The 20,546-nt window shown below is 41.1% G+C and overlaps 2 non-coding genes across 2 annotated transcripts; both read left to right on the forward strand.

The window, feature by feature from the left end:
- Positions 1 to 2,433: 2,433 nt before the first annotated feature.
- On the forward strand, positions 2,434 to 2,540 carry LOC120264057. The gene has a single exon (XR_005537238.1). It is a non-coding gene; the product is annotated as a small nucleolar RNA R71 (small nucleolar RNA).
- Positions 2,541 to 19,808: 17,268 nt separating this feature from the next.
- Positions 19,809 to 19,915, forward strand: LOC120264085. Its single transcript, XR_005537264.1, has one exon. It is a non-coding gene; the product is annotated as a small nucleolar RNA R71 (small nucleolar RNA).
- The last annotated feature ends 631 nt before the right edge of the window (positions 19,916 to 20,546 follow it).

Consider the following 20,546-nt stretch of genomic DNA (forward strand, 5'->3'; position numbering starts at 1 on the left):
ATGCCCAACTCTGCAGGGAAGGCACACGCACGTGTGGAAATTACCCGCAGGGCGTGCGCCCGGTCGCATGGTCGTCCCACGAGGGACGGCCGCACGCCCTCGTGCCCTCTCGGAAGAGTTCACAGTACACACCCACGGGCGTGTGGAATTTCCACACGCCCGTGTGTTTTCTCTGAATGACTTAGAAAAACCTGCGGGCTCTGCAGAACTAGCTTGAACATGTTTACACACTCAGAGCCTGCCCTATTGTGCAAAATATACCAGATAAAATAACAAAATAGAACTCAAACGACCAAACTTCGCCAATTCTCAACAAAACATACAATGATAATCCCCTAATAAAATCGCAGCACAAGCACTCAAAAATTTAAACACCAACACTTAACAATTTATTTATGCAAGCAAACTAAACTAAAGGGTACGAAAACAGTAAACACTTGGGTTGCCTCCCAAGAAGCGCTTGTTTAACGTCACTAAGCTTGACGTATCTTTCTTACCTCACGGGGGTTCATGAATGAAGGTTGCCCTCTTACCCATAACTTGAAAGCATGATGAGCAAAGTCTCTTGAGGGTAGAGGGTGTACTATCGGGCTTCGGACCACCTAGCAATTGTTCGTCCAACTCCCTTGGCTCATGTACGTCTCCAACAGTCTTGGGGCGTTTTCGGTGGCGTCTTCGAGCCCTCTTCATTTTTCGGAGCAACTTCTTCAAAATCCCCGGGGTAGATGTTTCCTCTCCAGTCGAACCAAGCATCAGTACTTCTTCAATGCTCTCCTCTTGGTCGAACAAACCTTCATACGGATCCGGGTTGAACATTTCCCTGTATATATTCATCAACAATTTCATCGAGTAGTGTCTAGAAAAATACAAAGTATCATCAAAAATCGAGAGAATGCCGCATGGCTTCAGCAAGGCGGTAAGTGAGCTTATCGTCTCCGACTCTCAACGTGAGCTCTCCGCCGTCCATGTCAATCAATGCTTTGGAAGTCCGCAAGAACGGTCTCCCAAGTATCAAGGGTACATCTGCATCCTCATCAACATCTAGCACTACAAAGTCAACCGGAAAAATATACTTGTCCACCTTGACAAGTACGTCTTCAATGATGCCTCTCGGATGTCGTACCGTTTGGTCCGCCAATTGTAAAGTCATCCGAGTAGGCCCAGGCTCACCCAAGCCTAGCTTTTGGAAGAAAGTATATGGCATGACGTTAATACTTGCCCCCGAATCCGCCAATGCCATTTCCTCACATAAGTTGCCGATGTTACACGGAATAATGAAGCTTCCCGGGTCTTTCTTCTTGTTCGGCATGTTCTTTTGTAACACCGCCGAACATGAAGCATCAAGCACCACTGAAGCACTCTCCTCCAATTTCCTCTTGTTGGTCAATAGATCTTTAAGGAACTTTGCATACTTAGGCATTTGAGCCAAAGCCTCAACAAAAGGAATGTTGATGTGGAGTTGCTTGAACAAACTCAGGAACTTCTTATACTGTTCATCCCCTTGGTCATTCTTTAATCTAGAGGGATAAGGGATTTTTGGCGTGAAAGGTGGGGGTGCCACCTCTTTCTCCTTGCTTGCTCCCTTGTCAACCTCTACGACCTCGGGTGTGTGTTCTTTCGGCTTCTCACTCAGAAGCCTCCCTTCAACCTCATGACCGCTTCTCAAAGCGATCTCCTTCACATGTTCTCTTGGGCTGGTTTCCGTGTTGCTTGGTAAACTCCCATGTGGCCTTTCGGAAAGAGATTTCGCAATTTGCCCCACTTGATTTTCAAGGTTGTGCAAGGAGGCGGTGTGATTGCGAAGTGTAGCCTCGACTGATTCAAACCTTGTATTTGCCGATTGAACAAATCTAGCCAAGTGCTTCTCCAAATCCGTCATTCGGGTTTCCAAGCCAGAAATTCTGTTTTCAACTTGAGGGGCTTATTGTTGTTGTTGGAACCCCGATGGCCCCATGGTCTTCTGTGGTCCTTGATTACTCCATGAAAAGTTAGGGATGATTCTTCCAACCTGAATTGTAGGTGTTGCTGTATGGATTCCCTTGAGGTCTCATTCCATTACCTACAAAGTCGACATTCTCAACTGAAGAAACATCACCAATGACGATCGGGCAATCGGAGGGAGCATGTCCTCCACCACAACCGGTGCAATTGGTTACGGCCGCAACTCTATTCGAAGCTATAAGATCTAGCTTCTTACTCAAACTCTCCACTTGGGCTGCCAATGAAGTTACCACATCAATTTCATGGAGACCGGCCACCTTTTTCTTCTCTCTAGCGTTCCACTGGTAGCTATTTAACCCCATTTCCTCAATCAATTGACGAACCACGTCGGGGGTCTTGCTACCTAAGGTACCTCCTGCCGCCGCATCCAACAGTTGCCTTGTACTCGGGTTCAAACCATTGTAGAAGGTTTGAACGATCATCCACTATGGAAATCCGTGTTGCGGACACTTGCGCAGGAGTTCCTTGAACCGTTCCCATGTCAAAAATAGAGACTCCAATTCCAATTGTATAAAGGATGAGATCTCATTCCTAAGCTTGGCTGATTTTCTGGGAGGGAAATAACGGGCTAGAAAAGCTTCTACCATCTCCTCCCATGTAGTGATTGATGCCCTAGGCAATGAGTGTAGCCACTGCTTTGCTTTCCCCTTTAAGGAAAATGGGAAGGCTCTCAATTTGATGCATCATCTGTCACACCATTTATCTTCAGCATGTCACACACCTCGAGGAAGCTCTCTATGTGACTGTTTGGATCCTCATCGGCCAAACCGTTGAATTGTGCGGACTGCTGCAGCATATGGATGAATGCCGGCTTTAGCTCGAAATTCTGAGCTGTAATTGGGGGACGCACAATACTCGATTGTGTCCCCAATACTGAAGGTCTGGCATAATCGGATAGTGTCCGTTGTTGCTCATTCTGTTCCGCCATGTTGTCAGATCCTTCTACTTCCAAATCAGCTTGATTAGGCTGTTCTTGTACAGGTTCTTTCCCTTTCCTTCTAAGTGTGCGTTCAAGCTCAAGGTCTCCTTCAATCAATATTGATGGATTCCATCGGGTCATAACCTGGAGCTGCACCAAAAGTAAAGAAAAAGAAAATCAGAATGATGATAGAATAAGAAGATATGGAATAGAATGTGTGGTGAAATAGCTAAGAAAACAAAGTGCAAAGTATCTTTAAACGCCTAGCTCCCCGGCAACGGCGCCAAAAACTTGACAAGATCCCCTTACTTATATCCTGCAAGTGCACGGGCTTGTCGAAGTAATAATCCCGGGTGAGCGGGGTCGAATCCACAGTGAGTACAGATTGAAAATACTTAATTTGATTCTTAGCTATGTGGAATATCAATAGTGATAAGTGTGGAATTGATTCAATTCTCAACAATAAAAACAACAAGTGAAAGAGCAAAAGTAAGAAGAGGGTAAGGCAATCAATAAAGAATAGGGTACTCGGATAATGCTTCACATAGGATGATCACTTCAAGTGCAAAAACTCTCTATTATGCTTCCTAATCAATGCAATGGTGAGTCGTGGAAATCCTTACATACATAGTCCCAAATCTAAGGTCAACTATGCCTAACTCTATACATGTCCCGGAGGAGAAATCGAACAATCTCAACACCTCGCACTCGCATAGAGTTGCAATGAGCTCTAGGGATTCCAAGTGATAAATCTCTTCCTAAATATAGACCTACCCCTTTGGTCCAGAAGGAAGGTCCCTAGCCACAATTAAGCCCTAGATACTAAGATCCTCTCAACGCTTCACTCCATTGCACGCGCAACTAGGCCCCAGCGGAGGTTCATCCATTAGACCATTCATTCCATTATGGATGCAAAGAACTCGAGGAACGGAGGTAGTATCTATCACATCGGAGGGGAACGGGGACGCTCCTGTACCTCTCGACTCACCCTCTCAACCCTCTCCAACCTAGCTTTGTCTAACGCTAGTGGTGTGTCACTCACTCAAGGTTACCAACAAGAACTCTTAACCCTAGTGTAACTCTAGGGGAAATGTTCATACAATCAAGCATTCAAGGTTGGAACTCACAATAAACATCAATTTATTGAAAGCATAATAAAGAAGTTCAATGAAACGAATACATCCTAGGGTTCACAATCATCCAAGTACCCACTAGGGGTTTAGCTCTCCATGGAGCTTAGTACAATCAAAGAAATCGAATGTAAAAGCAATGAATCCATAAAGAAACCCCCTCGATGATCGTGTCGATGGTCTTGTGGAGAGTCCTCTACTCGTCGTCCAAAGATTCCTTCGTCCAGTATAGGATACGCCTCGATCAAAGCTCCCCTACCAACCTTCTTCCTAATGGAATCACGATGTCGGAGCCGTAGAACTTCCCCGAAACCTTGGCCAATACCCCTCGAAACCCTAGCCGAAGTCCTCTCACAAGTTGGGGAAAAGATGGAGAAAAGAATACCAAAATTGGGGCTGAATCGGCTTTAAATAGGGCTGGAATCGGGAACTCCACGGGCGTGGATGATACATGCGCCCGTGTGGAATTTCCACACGGGCGTGGATAATTTCTACACGCCCGTATGGATTCTCTGTTTTTCTGGTTTCTCGGCCGGCTGTGAACAGTGTTGCTACAGTAATTGCTACGTTGTTGCTACAGTGCTCTGCTACAGTCTTCGACCTGATTAACTTCCCAATTCCATACTTTCATCGGGGTAACGCAAACGGGCACACATTCACGTCGTGAATCACTTGCTTCTTCAATGATGTACATGTTGGCGGGGCTCTTGTTCTTATATGCATAAGTCGGAATGCTCGAGCGTGACTGCCTTTGTGCCTCTCCAAATAGATGTGCTCACTCGATTGCGAGGAGGTTGGCACACACTCTAGCATCTCACACCTGACATATGTTTTCGCGTTTGAACCTTAACACGATCTCCTCCAAAATAGGTGCATTATGATCCACATTGGCCCATTTCCTTCATACTCGGCCTCACAACCCTACCTGCGTAAAAGTAACATAAAAACACACATATTAATGTAAAAACCCGAGGAAAGTAATGCTCAACATAAGGAATGAACGCTTCGCATTCATATCGCACAAGCACTTATCAGTCTGTTTGTTTGGTACTAATAAGTTGGGAAGGATTATGACCTACCAACCTTTGGTAGAACTTTATTTGCTTTTATCTAGTATGTTTGTTTCATTACTTCCTAATGTTTACTCTTTGCATTTAAATTTTTACTTAGAATGATGATTTCCCTTTTTTGCCTTGTAGGGCAATGAGGGAACTTGGTGAGCCTCTCCACATTCAATGGAGACTAGACCCGACATGTATAGCTCGCCATACTTTGTGTTCAGGTCACACCTTGCCCTTTGTACAAGATGAACCGGGGAAGTTCGTTTTCACCCACCTCTATTATTTTCATTGCTTATTTTACCATGCTTTTCATGATTGGTGTACATTGGGGACAATGTACATGACTAGGTGTGGGGATGGGTGTATTTCATGTATTAGGGTTATTGTTTGCATTCTAGTGTTACCCATGATGGCTTGTTTATTCTTGTGAGATTCTTCTAGCATGGATTAATGATTGATGTGAGTTACATATGCTTTTTGTACTCTATTGAATCTTGTTTCACCTCTAATATTGTCTTGTGCACTAAATCTTGTGTTGATTTCTTGGGAATAGCCAACTTGACTATTCTAACTCTCTTGTACACTTAACATGAGTAATTTGCCTTAGAACACTAAGTTCTATCTTTCAATTAACTCTTAAGAATTTCTAAGTCTTGTTGAGCTAGCTCAAGTTTTGTGGCATTTAGAGTAGTCTGAAGAAGCTAGGGTGAATGTGAAAAAATATAAAAATGAATAAAAAAAAAGAAAAGAAAAAAAGGAGTCTTTGTCAGTATTCCTCTACTAATGAAGCATGAATGCGTATATATAGACTGTAATCAAGTAGTTGGGTGACTCTTGTGCCTAACCAGCATGTGCATCCTGTAGAAAGAATTTTGTGTAGTATACGTTAGTTGAACTCGAAAAAAAAATGAAATGAAATGAAAATAAAAGCCTTAGTTGTCTTTTTGACTACCTACTAGAGGTTTTGAGAAGAAAAAGGGAATTAATTCAAGTGTTTTAGAAGGATCTTACCTATTCATTGAAGTAGCACTTAGTAGTTTAAAACTCAGTACTCTTTACGTGTGGAGTGATTAGCATCTAGAGCTATACTGATTGAAGTCAGTAGGCTTGACCAAGTTAGGGCAAATGAGGAAGAAGATTCACACACACACACAACACAGACATATAAGAGGTGAATCAGGATCTTTCTATTTTGCTTGCTGTTTGTAACTCAACATCTGTATATCATTTTCCATTGCTTTTAGATTCTTATATTTATTTGAGCCAGAGGTAGTACATTTAGCCATTTATCATTCTCTTTGTTCTCATAATTTGTTTACTTGGGGACAAGCAAACGCTTAGGTGTGGGGTTATTTTGATAAGTGTCTAAATGTACATATTTTTATTCAAGTATTTTATACACTTAACATGTATTTTTGTAGGATTAGATGCCTATTTTATGCTTAATCATGTATTATTCGAATTTTAGGGCATGGAGGAGCCACAGAGAACAGGAGGATATGATTAGGGCGAAAAAGAGAAGAAAACCAGGTTCACAGCACTGTAGCATATTCACTGTAGCAGATTACTCTAGCAGTCACATTAGCACCTGGAGAATTTTCGGGACAGAAAGATGGTCTAAGTCATACGGCCTCAATGCCACCAGGTATTGACCCCGGTATGCCCCAAATCTTGAAGGTTTTGGGCTCCATGTGATATCTATACGACCCCCATATGGCCCGTATACCCTGGGGCATGAAAGCAGGTTTTTCTTGCTTTTGTTGTTATTATTTGTATGATGGCACACTAGACCGCAAGGCCACCAGATGTTGGGAACCTTGGGGGGTTCATCATGTATTTTGGATGGTTTTTACTTAATTGAAATGCTTGGGCTGATTTATGATTTAGTTCATTGTTCTTCATGCCAAGAACTACTCAATGGAAAGATCTGTAGTTCTTTATTGAGTTATACACGTAGATGTGACCTACTCGCGTGTATTAGATCATTAATGAACTAAAAGGGGTTTGCTTGTATTGGCATACCGAGAAATTGGATGTCAATAGCCCTCCGATTTATAAGCATAAACTTAGGGAAAGTTTACCCTTATCTTGGGATCTCCTTGTACATAATGCAATCGTGGGGATGTTGGTTATGGAGAAATTCCAATCAACATTCGTATGGCATTAGGGTTCAATCACCGAGAAATTGGGGTTGATCTAATCTTGAGATCCCTCGGTTTAAATCACCCTTGCTATCCTTTATTGTTCATCCATGTATCATGATAATCCCTCAAGGATATCCACATCCATAGGCCTTCGCATATTATTGTAGCTTTTTCAATCACTTGTCTTGTTCTTTAATTCATATAACCATATTTTATTTATTTTCTTGCATCTATTAGAGTAATTCTCCATCCTTAAGATGTTAGGATAGATAATAGGTTATGAAGGAGTAATAGGAGCCCCTTCGCCCATGGCATACGATCCTTATGTTTTTACATGAGGTATTTCTTGGTGATCCCGTACACTTGGGGGGAAGCAATCATGCATCGCAGATTCCTACCACTTCTTCTTGACATTGATAGCTAACGCCGTCACACACAGCCTTTCACCGTACCGAGCCGGTCACCTGTTCATCTTCACAGTTCTGGTGACTCTAGAGGAGTGTGGTCCGTATCATAGCACATCTTGGAGTCTATCTCTCTCCGGAGCCATCCTCCCATGTCCAATCACTATCATGTGAAAGCGATCCCACCGACTAGGGGTTGAGGACTCAGTCTCTCATTCCTCTTGTGACTCAGGGTCCCTTTCCCACACTGACAGTGCCCTATTCTTATGATTCAATCCAGCCTCTTATTTTTTATACTTTTGTTTTTGGACTTGTACTTCCTTTTCTATTTTGTTAGACTAACTCTAATTCAGTTAGTGCATAGCATTCCCTACGAAACTGACATTTTGGTATGTTTATGTCTATGTTTTCTTTTTGCATCTTAACTTTTATTTTCATTATTATTGTTAGCATTCTAAGCTTCACTTGTGTGCATCTACTTTCATCTCAGGGCTTGTGTGGTTGCTTGGAGTTTTTGAAAATGTTGAGAGCGGCCACATCACTCTCCATGTTCAACAATTTTGGACTTGAAGGAATATGGGAACCCATATTGAGGGTGGCCACATCACTCTTCGTGTTCAGGAAAGTTGTTGAACTCCGCACATAAATTTATTTGTCCCAATTTTTATTTTATAATCATATTTTTACATTGGGGACAATGCACAATTCAAGTGTGAGGAAGGGTCTTGCTACTTTTGTGATGAGTGCTTAATTTAGGATGATCTATAAGTTTCTTGCAAGAAATTTTTAAACCTAACGGGACACTTGTGCATTAGTTGCTTCTCTGGAGCCAAATTGTAGACCCGCTCTTACTTTGAAGACCTAAAGTCATCACTCTACCCTAATTGTGGAGTCACTTGTTATAGGACAAAAACCTTTACGGTAGGACCAAGTCTTGTTTTACCAAAAAAAAAAAAGCAGCAAGTCAGATTCCTTTGGAATGCCCTATCGGTTATTTTGTTTTTGTGTTTGAAAAAGATGGTAGAAAGAGGTATCGCCTTAGATGAATAAAAGCCACACTTGAGTAGTCAAATTTTGAGTATTACAAGTGTACATCTGATTACCTACCAAGAGAGAAGGCTACCTCTAGTGTGTATGAAGCTACTAACACCTTGTTTAGTTGAAATAAGGTCCAATTTTGCTTAGTTGATTCCTTGATACCATGCGGCACTCAATTTAGGGTTTTCACATGCATAATGTCTATGAAGTAAGAGTGTAGTTTTTTATTGAGCATTCTTGTTTTTCTCCTAACCCTTGTTGTCCCATCTACATTTAAGAATTTTGTTTTCCCTTGCGATTGGACGTGATGCACTCATCTTTTCTTTTATTGAGAGATGTGAGATTGGTTGAGGACAAGCAATGATTCACATTTAGGAGTATTTGATGAGTGTAATTTGTACCATGTTTTTTCTTACTCCCAAGTCATACATTTTCTTGCCTTTTAGCATTTACTGTATATATTTGATGCTACTCTGGGTTGTTTTTTTGTTCATGGTATCGGAAATTAGGGCTCAAAGCAATGAGGAGTGAATTCGATGAAAAAATGAGCAAAGGAATGAAGAATTTTTCTAAGTGTCTAAGACAAGCATGGGCAAAGCACAGTCATGCTTTGTCCCCATGATTTTTGCTATCTGAAGTTGCTTGAGTAGTTGAGCAAACAGGGGGGTGCTTCCAAAGCAAGCACGGTTGAGGCACTGTAGTATTTGTCCCAGTGGTTTTTTCTAGAGTCACTGCACCATATGCTCACAAGGGAAGCACGGCCAGAATGCTCCTTGCCGGTCTTGCTCAAGAGAAGTACAGGCAAAGAATGACCATCCATTCTCCAACAAATATCCCTGGCTGACACATAGCCGATTCACTCAGAGCCTCTCAGAGAAGCAAGGTCTGAGTGCAACCGTTCTTAGACCATGTCGAGCCCAAGAACACCATTTTTAACTCCAGCTTCTAGAGTTTCTCCTCATCTTTTGTTTGTGGATTTTCTTCTCCACTAAGAGAGCATTAATGAGAATAAAGATCAGGCTTTACTATACTGCCCATGGGGACCAAGGTCGAGTTGGAGGCTTAGGGGAAGTGGAGCTAGCTCATCCATGAAGCTCTAAGGCACATTTAAGGAGAGACTTGTTAAAAGAGTGATCATAATTTCTTCCCCTCATTCTTTCTTTCCTTCTTCTCATTTGTATCAAATCAAGAGGGGCTAACTGTTTCACGGTTTCCCAGGAGGTTGAACTATGTTGTTCTTGATACTTTGAATACTTGCTTTCTTTTGTGTTTGTAGTTTTAATGCATTCTTGTGTTTTTCATGTGTTTGCATAACTTGATGTGCTTGATTTGTGTAGATGCTTGTATAAAACTTGACATGTATGGATTACAGTAGTTACAATTGGCTAGTGTAGTTGCAAAACTTGACGTATTTGAGAGCTATAAATGCAACATAGCTTTTGAGCACCGACAAGGATCTTAGAATGTACAATGATAGGCAGTAGATCCAAGCCAGTATCTCAAACATATAGGAATCATCCCGGGCCATTGCTCTCTTGTTACCAAAAACTCAATCCTAGTCTACCCATTGATTCCACCGTTATTCTATTTATCTTTTCCGTCCTTTGGAATCCTTCAACCAACTCTATGATTTGCTAGACATCAGAAGAGTAATTAGTACAAAAAGTCTATTCCCTATTGTTCGATAACCCTACCAATTAGGGAGGACCACTGTATTACTTGTAATGATCCTTGCACTTGAGGAAAGTACATCAGCTATACCAAAATACCTTAACATTCTAATTTCCTTTCCAATTTAGTTGATTCTACGTTTATTTGAAAGTTAAGCTCAAAATCTATCTTTTTAATGGTGAACAAATTTTGAAATTCAATATGCATGATAGGTTTGCAATCTGGGTTTTCCATCTTGTTGAAGCTACACCTTAATTTATGGGCGCGACTATACCGAATCAATCGTAAATTTCTAAGTTATTTTCTGAATGAGTTGATTCTCATTTTTTTTAAAGCGAAGTTTGAAATCTATATTTTTAATTAATGATAAATTTTGAAATTCAAAATGGATTACAGGTTAGCAATCATGTTTTTGTGTTGCAAGTCTTGTTGTAGAAGCTGCAATTGGGTTTATGGATGTGATTATACCGAAAGGCGGTAACATTCTAATGTTTTTTTTAATTTAGTTGATTCTTACTTTTATTTGAAAGCTAAGTTCAAAATTTATATTTTTGATGGAGGACAAATTTTGAAATTCAATATGCATCATAGGTTTGCAATCTTGGTTTTGCATCTCAATTCTCATTGTTGAAGCAACCATTGAATTTATGGGTACAGCTATACCGAATTAGTAGTAATATTCAAATTTATTTTCCAAATGAGTTGATTCTTATCTAATTAGAAAGCTAAGCTCAAAACCTATCTTTTTATTCGATGATAAATTTTGAAATTCAAAATTAATTACAGGTTAGCAATTTTGTTTTTGTGTTGCAAAATGGTAGAATCATTGAGTGCCACATGAATGAAAGTAAAGGTTCTATTCTTTCTCTCTTGGTAAGCTTTTTCTTTCCTCTGGACTGATAAGAATTGCAAGCACTCTAATCTCTGGCATAGATTTATAGAAAAATAGGCAGCATTGAAAGAAGGAAGTTTAAATTCCCTTGTGGCCGATAACTGGGAAGGCCAGGAGTGCATAGATGGATCAAGTTATTACATGACAATCCTGTTCCCAATGCCCCGTACTGAGGGTTAGACTGAGATGGGTACAATAAGATAAAGATAGCGTGGCTGGCCCAGTACGATGTATAGAACATGATACCTTTCCTCCTTTCCTCTCATCAGATTTTTTGTAATTGCCTCAAACAAACGGAATGAGCCGCATTTCTCATATGTTTATTTCTAATTATCACTGGCTTCCTTCTTGCCTTTGTACCATTCTGTTATGGACTGACTTGAAGCATCAATGTCACACTCAAGCCTAAACTGTCTCTCCCCTTTCATCATTAGATAAGGCGTGGTTTCGAACCACCTAATGATGATCAAATCACGATCATGGGGTAGCCCAGTTCTAATTCCATATGCAGATTCTAATTGAAATCAAGACCCCGAAGCTTTTTTAGTTCCTGATGATGCCGAGCCAATTCAAATTCTGGATTGATCCCATCTCTTGAGCTATACCTAACACTTCTGAAAATGTGGATTTGCCTGGACTTATTTAAGAAGGCCAGATGGAGACTCTGATTTGGACCCTCATGATCGAGCTTATGATTGTAAAGAACACGGAGCCATAGCCAAACGATCCAAACCAGGTTAAGAGCATCAAAGCTTATTCACCTGAAGCACTCACTTCTACTCCTGTCCTGCTATCGAAGCAGTGGCCGGAAGCTTCACTGTGGAGACAGGCTGTCTAATGGTGCTGATTAGATCCACAACCAAGATGTAGCCATCCCTGGAACCCAAGAGCGAAGCTATCCCTCCACCCATAAGAATCCATCTCTAACCTGCAATACAAAGACTAACCATGGAGGTCACTGAAGTTGCTGTATCGACCTCTGAGAAAGAAGAAGAACAAGAGCAGCTACTGCGGTTGAGGAACAAGTCGTCATGGTTGCACATGTCAAGTTACACAATCTTTCTCTTTGCCCACTTTGATTAGGCTTTATTTCCGAGCGCTCTTTTAAAATGCTCTTATGGAGCTGGAGATGCCCTTTTTTTATTTATTTTCTTAGTAAAGCTTTGGCCATGTCTTTCTAATCGACATCTTTTGATCGTTTCACTATCATAATGGCACTACACTGGCCCGAGAAGGTGAAGGTATGTAAATAGTCACTCTAACTCTATTAGGTATCAATGGACACTATTTTAATTTATCAAACAAAATGAAGAAGTAGGGACCTAAGCACGAAGCTATTACACAATCAAAGCCTTTTTCATCTCCTACAAATAGATGCACAAGATAACCTTTGGTATTTGCCACTAGCCGTTTACCCACTTTACCGATCACACAATTCATTGGCTTCTCCTCTAAGGAAGTAAGGAAACCCCACATACTCTTTCCCATATCACCTATACGAACCCAAAGCTAACCCTTGCACCTGATTCATCACCTTGAATAAGGGGTTTGCCTACGAGTCTTTCTTTCTTTCTTTCTTTGAATTTTTGATGGAGAGACGGAGAAGATAGTGAAAAATTTTTTATTCCGGGCTGGCTCATTTGAAAAATCTGGGAAGCGATGATGAAGAAGAAATTTCTTATTTTAATAAATAAATCTGAAGCCAGTAAAAACCCAATTCGTGCATTAGCTTAGTTCATCTCATAGAAAAATAATGGTGTTCAGGGTTCAAAACCTCCTATTAAATAAAGGAAGAATAGAAGCTGGTTGAGGAACCAATTACAGTTTGACATGATGGGGAAAATGAAAACAATAGATGTGGTATACAAAAAAAAGTAGAGGAGGCAAACCATCGTAGCCGTCAAAAAAGTTCGGATCAAGTGCCAAAAGAAGTGGTTGACTCTTAATCGGGATTTGTTTGAATCGGGAATGAAAGATTTTCTCTAAACTAGAAAACCTGTCAAGAAAGGTTCCATCAACATGATGGACACTCAAAAACTTATTTGGTTTGTGTAAGGAGGGAACACATTTGACCTTTTCAGTAAAGGGAGAAACAAATAAAGTAGCGGACGAAACACTAACATAGCGCTTCACGCCCAGAGGAAGATGCTTTCTTTTAGCCTACGCCTACATCTTTCCCCTATTTATAATAAGATAAGCATCTAGCTCTCGATCCAGAGCTACTACTTCAACAATCAACTGAGCTCAGGAAGTCAAGGTAAGACATCGACTTATACAGGGTCTTGTCCGAGGACACTGAAAAAAATAATTCAAAAAAAAAATGGATACCCACTATGTACGCTTAACATGAAAAGTAGAGGCAAGCAGAGTCAAAAGGCCGAGCCTCAACCAACAAAGGGAGACAGCCATGTCAATCCAAGCAGAGCAACTAGAAGCCCACTCTACCTTTCTTTCTTTACCTTAGACTTCATTCTTCAACATGTGCATTTCCTCTGTTCTGTGTTGTGTCTTGAACTCTTGATTCCCTTGTGCCTTTAAATGAAGTATAGGTCATCGTCAATTCTTTTGGGATTTCTCTTTTCTTTTATTGAGTTTTATAGAAGGGATTCCTCTAGTAGGTAGCGACAAGAGGCTACATCAATAGCTGAAACTTGTTTTCGGGTAGGGTAGGCTTGGAGCGGAGCAGAGAGGTGTTAGGACTAAGCTTAGGAGCGTGAGGCAGATGAAGCAGTAGCAAAGTGCCATGTGGAAAGTTTAAGATAGAGAGGGAGGCAAGGTGAGAGAAAGCTGCAAGAGACTTCAAAAGATATTGACCTGTTGAGGGCTAACTTCAAGAGCTGCACTTCAGAAAAGAAGATGTATGTGGGACTGGGGCTGCCCTATATAGTGAAGTTGTTCTTAGAAAGTGATTGAATGGCTCGATTGCAAAAAAGCAACATGAGCAGTTGAACCCTTTTAAGCAAATACAATAATATTTTCTCAGCTCGCCACCTTCTCAATTTAGGGAAGAGAGGAAAGGCAGGAAAGAAACTCGTATCCCTTATTTCAAGGAAAGAAACCGGAGGCACAACTGACATACTAATTCGTTCGCATAAGCAAACCTATCCAAGCATTCATTCCTCTAGAATGGGTAGATGACAAAATACTCTAATCTCTTAGAATAGCTTGATCTATCTAAAAATCAGAGCTCCCAATGAGTTGCTTTTGCAACTCTTATGATTCTTTCCTCAAAAGCTTTAAAAAGGAGGGAAACTAGTCGGAAGGCCAGAAAGAGAATGCCCCATTAGGTTGCTCCCAAGTAGTATATATTAAATAAAAATCATCACGTAAGTTGTGCACATCGAGCTAAACGACAAAAGGGAAATAGCAAGAAAACGCCCCCCACCCACCCCCCTACTATAGAGAGTAAGCTTTTTTTTGGCGAGCCTTGCTAGCTTCTTCTATTTTTTTTTGTTTTGGAGAAAGAAATAGATTCAACAGATATAGGGAATGATGAGATTCTCTTGACAGAAGCCTAAGTGCATGACTCAAATAGTCAAATTATATCCAATAAATAGGTCTTTCGCTCCGTCAGACTCTGTGGAAGCCCCCCTCTACCCCGTGAGACTCCTTATTCGGATAAAGCCCTAGCCCTTGGCTTGGTCACTGAGGTAGATGATTCATGACTGGTTTTGAGAAGTAGCCCAGCTGCCCAATCCCTTGCCTTGAAAAGAAGTAGGCGCAAATCGGTTTGGCGACTATGCAAGCTAAAGATTTGACTGTCAGAACATGAATTTTATTTGAATATTAGAAATCAGAATTTTGAAACTCAGCTTGTGCTTCGATGCACACTCATTAGGATTGACACGCTCGTTTTATCTTCTTTTCCGCTTTAGCTAGAGTTTGACTAACCTGGATTTTCAGAATACGGAATAAATAACCTAAGTATCCATATTTCAAAATATCTTTGAAAAGATGTTGAATGCTTGAAAGGAATGAAAATAGTAACAGGGGTTCCCGTGCTTTGCTTACTCTTTTGGGTTTTCTTGGCTGACATGCTGATATTGAGGAAAAGACTTGATAGGACTTGTCATTAACACTCAATCTTAGAGCAGACTGATGGAAGCTTGTCTTTTGCATTATGAATCATCTCTTTTGCTCTAGACCAGATATTGGATCTTTTTCTAACAAATTAGCTCCTACTGGATGCTTCCTGAACTTAACCTTAACTTAAAGACCTCAAGTCTTTTACTCGACAAGTTTATGCAAAGAAAGGGGCTTTTCACTCACAATGTAGATCTTGCTTATTCTAGAGTTTCAAACTCTTCAAATTAACATCAATCCATCACAGGTTAATGCTCTATTTGGTCAACTAAAGCTAGTGTACTGACTTGCTTTAAACTTCTTCCTTCATGATTCATGGTTCTTAGGAAAGAAAAAAAGTATGGGTCTCCTAAAGAATCCAAATTCTGGCTTTTTTGGATGATTGACGATCGGAATCATATATAAAACTATAGTGGAGAGAAATTTAGCCGCAAAGACAAGCCATATACAACAGTTAAAAATCGAACCCGCCTTGAGTAGGGGCTTTCCAAACAAGCATCCTGAGGAGCTTCTGCTTTTGGCTTTAAGGACAGAGAGGGGCAGGTAGAGAGGTAGTGATAAGGGAAGGGACAAAGCTAGCTGTTCATAAACTTATAGAAAGCGAGGAGAAAAGGAGTTTGAAACTTTTGTTTTAGTGGCTTGCTATGTTGATTGATTGTTCTAGTTTATGGTTTTTCAAAAAAGATCTTAGTTACTGGAAGAGCCGGGGTCCGGTATCAAGACCAAAAGGAAATAGGACCAGTGACCAGCTACTGACTTAGAACCTGACTTGCTTGTCTTCCAGTTCCAATTTATGCTTTCGGTTGTTGCTGGTGAAATGGCGATTTCGATGGTTCCTAACGGTTAGGATTTCTTGAAGCCTATCAACTTGTGAAGAAAGGTGAATGATGAAGTTACGGTGGATGGCTTGGAAGCAGATTGTGAAGCATATTTTGAGCCGCAGATGCAAAAACCTTATAATCAGACTTATCTGCAGATTTAGAATTTTTTTTTTGCATTTCCACCAAGGGTTGAAACCACGAAAGAAGAAATGGACTGGAAGCTCTTCATTTCAGATCTTGGAATGAAAGCAAGTTTACATTTGATCGCTGCCACTAAGACTACAATGGCTTATGAATTAGAAAAACTATTTATGAATCGGAACCAACCACCACTCCTTTCTGGTCTGACTATCGAAGAGTTGAGTATGCGCCGGCCGGCAACTTATGTGCCTGAGAATGGAAGAGGACTCAAGCAAGGACTTCGTAGCTCATCCAGCCTCAACACCCTTTGTGAGTTGGTCAGACAGAATTGGACAAAGAAAAGAGAGTGCTCAACCAGAACATTGTCATAGCATAAATGTTCTTCTCCTTTCGGTCGAACCTGCTAGAAAGAAAGATGACCTTACCTTTTTCGTAGATAGTCTCAGTGAGAGCTACTTTATGTAGTATCCCCTGTTGACTGACCTTCTTTTGTAGATAGAATCTTCAATGAGTGGAAAGGACTCCCCGCAGTATGAACCTCGCATAGAGCCGCGCCTCTGTGATATGATGAGAGGAATAGGGTCCTCTTTTCTTTTTCGCACCAACCCTGATTAGAGAATTAGGTGTATAGCTCAGTTGGTAGAGCATTGGGTTTTTAACCTAATGATCGCAGATTCAAGTCCTACTGTACCCCCCCCCAACCAAAAAAAAAAATACCACTCGTAAGGATGCATAGTAGCATTCAAAGAGCACTCTTTGGCCTTGAAACACGGCCCTTTCTCATCAACATCTCGACTTCGCTCGTTGGGTGAGGTCAGGAGTAGTTTCAGATTGGCTCGGGTCATTGATTGCCCTGTCTTCCCCTTCCCCTTATTCATTGGATAGGGTGCAGGGGAAAGTCAAGTCAAGCACTAGTTAGTTGAGGTGGGACGCACCAAAGCAGCATTTGTTGTACTAGCACCTTTTTTAAAGCTAAACAAAGGCTCGAAAGATGGTGTATGTCCGAAGGAAGTCGTTGGCTTTCTTCTAGTGCGCAAGTACCACCGGATTCTTATAAAAATTTCCCATCTCTTGAACTAAATACATGAAAGCCAAGCTTTAGTTATCGGCTTAAGATGCTAATGTGATAATGTCAGATAATGGCCTTCTCATCTCAAGTGGGAAAATTTTTTCGAAATGAATACCCTACCTAACTGACTTTTTACAAGCTCGCGGGTTAGGATTGTGTAGTGAACCTGATCGAGCGGTGCCCTCGAACTCTCCTTTTCTAGAAGCCTCTCCCCTGATCCTAATGAGCCAGCTCAAGAAGAAAGGGTAGTCCTAATATTGGCAGTTCTAGCCCTTCAAGTTTTCATGAGAGTTTTCTTTGTTGCAGAATGTTTTTCTTGCTTCTACCTTTGCCTCGGATGGTAAGATCCTACCCTCCAAACCTAACTGTCATTCTAGTTGACTCAAAGGCAGAAGGGGAAGGAACATCACTCTCAGGCATAGAGACACCAACACTCAAAGCCTTATTCTTTCAAGTACTAAACTAAAAACTAGAAAAACAATAAAGACTTGGGTTGCCTCCCAATAAGCTCTTGTTTAACAACAGTAAGCTTGACGTACCTCTTCTTACCTCACGGGGCCTCATCGATGAAGGTTATCCTCTTACCCGTAACCTGAAAGCATGATGAACATAATCTTTTGAGGGTAGAGGAGGAGTTATCGAACATGTTACCACATGAGGGTTTGTCACCCTCACACCATTCTTGTACATTCCCATTAGCCTTGGGGTGTTTGTTGTGGTGTTTCCTTACTTGCTTCATCTTTTGGAGCACCTTTTTCACTATCCATGTGGTAGACGGTACCTTTTCCTCTAGACCAAGCATTAAGACTTCTTAATTTTCCACTTCTTGGTCTAGCACCCATTCATATGGGTCCGGATTCATCATTTTATGCACATATTCATCCATTATTTCATCGGTAGTGTCAAGAAAGTAAAGATTATCATCAAAGTCAAGAGAATGTCGCATGGCTTCAGCGAGGCACTATGTCAATTTGTCATCACCAACCGTCAGTGTCAACTCCCCACCGTCCATGTCAATGAGTGCCTTGGAAATGCACAAGAATGGCCTCCGAAGTATCAAAGGAACATCTACATCCGCATCAACATCCAACACTATAAAGTCCACAGGAAATATGTACTTGTCAACCTTCACAAGTACGTCTTCAATAATGCCCCTCGAATGTCTAACAGTTTGGTCCGCCAATTGAAGTGTCATCCGACTGGGCCTAGGTTCTCCCAAGCCTAGCTTCTGAAAGAACGAGTATGGCATGACGTTGATACTAGCCCTAGAATCCGCCAATGCCATCTCTTCAGCCATATTACCAATGTTGCACAGAATAACAAACCTTCCGGGGTCTTTCTTCTAAGATCACCAAGGCACTCTCCTCCAACTTCCTCTTGTTGGTTAATAGATCCTTCAAAAACTTTGCATACCAAGGCATTTGGGGCAACACCTCCACAAAAGGAATGTTGATGTGCAATTACTTGAATAGACCCAAGAACTTCTCGTATTGCTCATCATTTTGGTCGTTCTTCAATCTCGAAGGATAAGGGATTCTTGGCTTGTAAGGCGGAGTTGCCACCTCTTTCTCCTTGTTTGCTCTCTTCTCAATCACCACAACCTCGGGTGCTTCAACATTGGTCTTCTCATTTGGAAGCCTACCCTCAACCTCACGATCACTTCTCAAAGTGATCGCCTTCACATGTTCTCTTAGCTTAGTTTCGGTGTTACTAGGCAAGCCTCCTTGACGTCTCTCAGATAATGACTTCACAATTTGCCCAACTTGATTTTCTAGATTGTACAATGATGCGGTGTGGTTACAAAGTGTACCTTTAACCAATTGATACCTTCTATCCAATGACGGGATGAATTTGATCAAAGCTTTCTCTTGATCGGTCATCCTGGTTTCCAAGCCTAAAACTCGGTTCTCCATGTTCGGGGCTTGTTGTTATTGTTGGAAACTTGGTGGTGCCATGGCCTTTTGTTGCCCTTGGTTATTCTAAGAAAAGTTTGGGATGGCTTCTCCACCCTTGGTTGTAGGTGTTGCTCTAAGGATTGCCCTGTCCTCTTCCAGAATTGCCCACAAAGTCTACTTGTTCAGTTGGGGCTGAAGTAGCAATCGAAATAGGACAATCGGATGGCATATGCAAACCCCCACAACCAGGACAACTTGTGATTGCGGCTACCGTTGGTGAAGTCAATGTATCTAATTTCTTGCTTAATGCCTCTATTTGGGCTGCCAAGTATGTAATCGCATTAATTTCATGGAGTCCGGACACTTTCTACCTTTCTCTTGCATTCCAATGGTAGCTATTCAAACCCATCTCTTCAATCAAATTGCTGAGCTTCTTTGGGAGTCTTGTTCCACATTTTACCTCCTGCGGCGGCATCTAGAAGTTGTTTGTTACTTAAGCTCAATGCGTTACAAAATATATTAATGATCACCCACTCGGGAAACCAAGTTGTGGACACTTCCGCAAAAGGTCCTTTAATCATTCCCAAGTCTCAAACAAAATTTCAAGCTCTATCTGAACAAATAAAGATATCTCATTACGAAGCTTTACCGATTTTCCATGAGGGAAGTACCTTAGGAAAGCTTCGACCATTTTGTTCCATGTTGTGATGGAAACTCTTGGCAATGAATGGAGCCACTGCCTGGCCTTTCCTTTCAAAGAGAATGGGAAAGCCCTCAAGTGAATTGCATCATCAGAAACCCCATTCATCTTCAACATGTCACACACTTCAAGGAAGTTCTCGATATGACTATTCAGGTCTTCATCGGCTAACCCATTAAATTGTGCAGACTGTTGAACCATCTAGATAAAGGCCGGCTTCAACTCAAAATTCTAGGCTGCTACCATGGCCTCACAATGCTCGATTGTGTCCCATGAATAGTAGGTCTTAAAAAATCTGAAAGAGTTCTTTGTTGGCCTTCTTGTTCATCCATGTTTTAGATCCTTCACCCTATATTCAGCTGAATGATTCTATTCTTACACAGGTTCTTTACCCCTTCTACTAAGTGTTCATTCAAGTTCAGGGTCTCCTTCAACCAATGTCGAACGGTTCCCTCGGGTCATAACCTAGAGCAGCAACCAAAGAATGACAAACAAATCAGAATGATGATAGAATAAGAAAGTGTGAAATAGAGTAAATGATGAATAACTAAAATAGCAAAGTGCAAAGTGTTTCTAA

Source organism: Dioscorea cayenensis, chromosome 6 (assembly GCF_009730915.1).
Source record: "Dioscorea cayenensis subsp. rotundata cultivar TDr96_F1 chromosome 6, TDr96_F1_v2_PseudoChromosome.rev07_lg8_w22 25.fasta, whole genome shotgun sequence".
NCBI classification, from domain to species: Eukaryota; Viridiplantae; Streptophyta; class Magnoliopsida; order Dioscoreales; family Dioscoreaceae; genus Dioscorea; species Dioscorea cayenensis.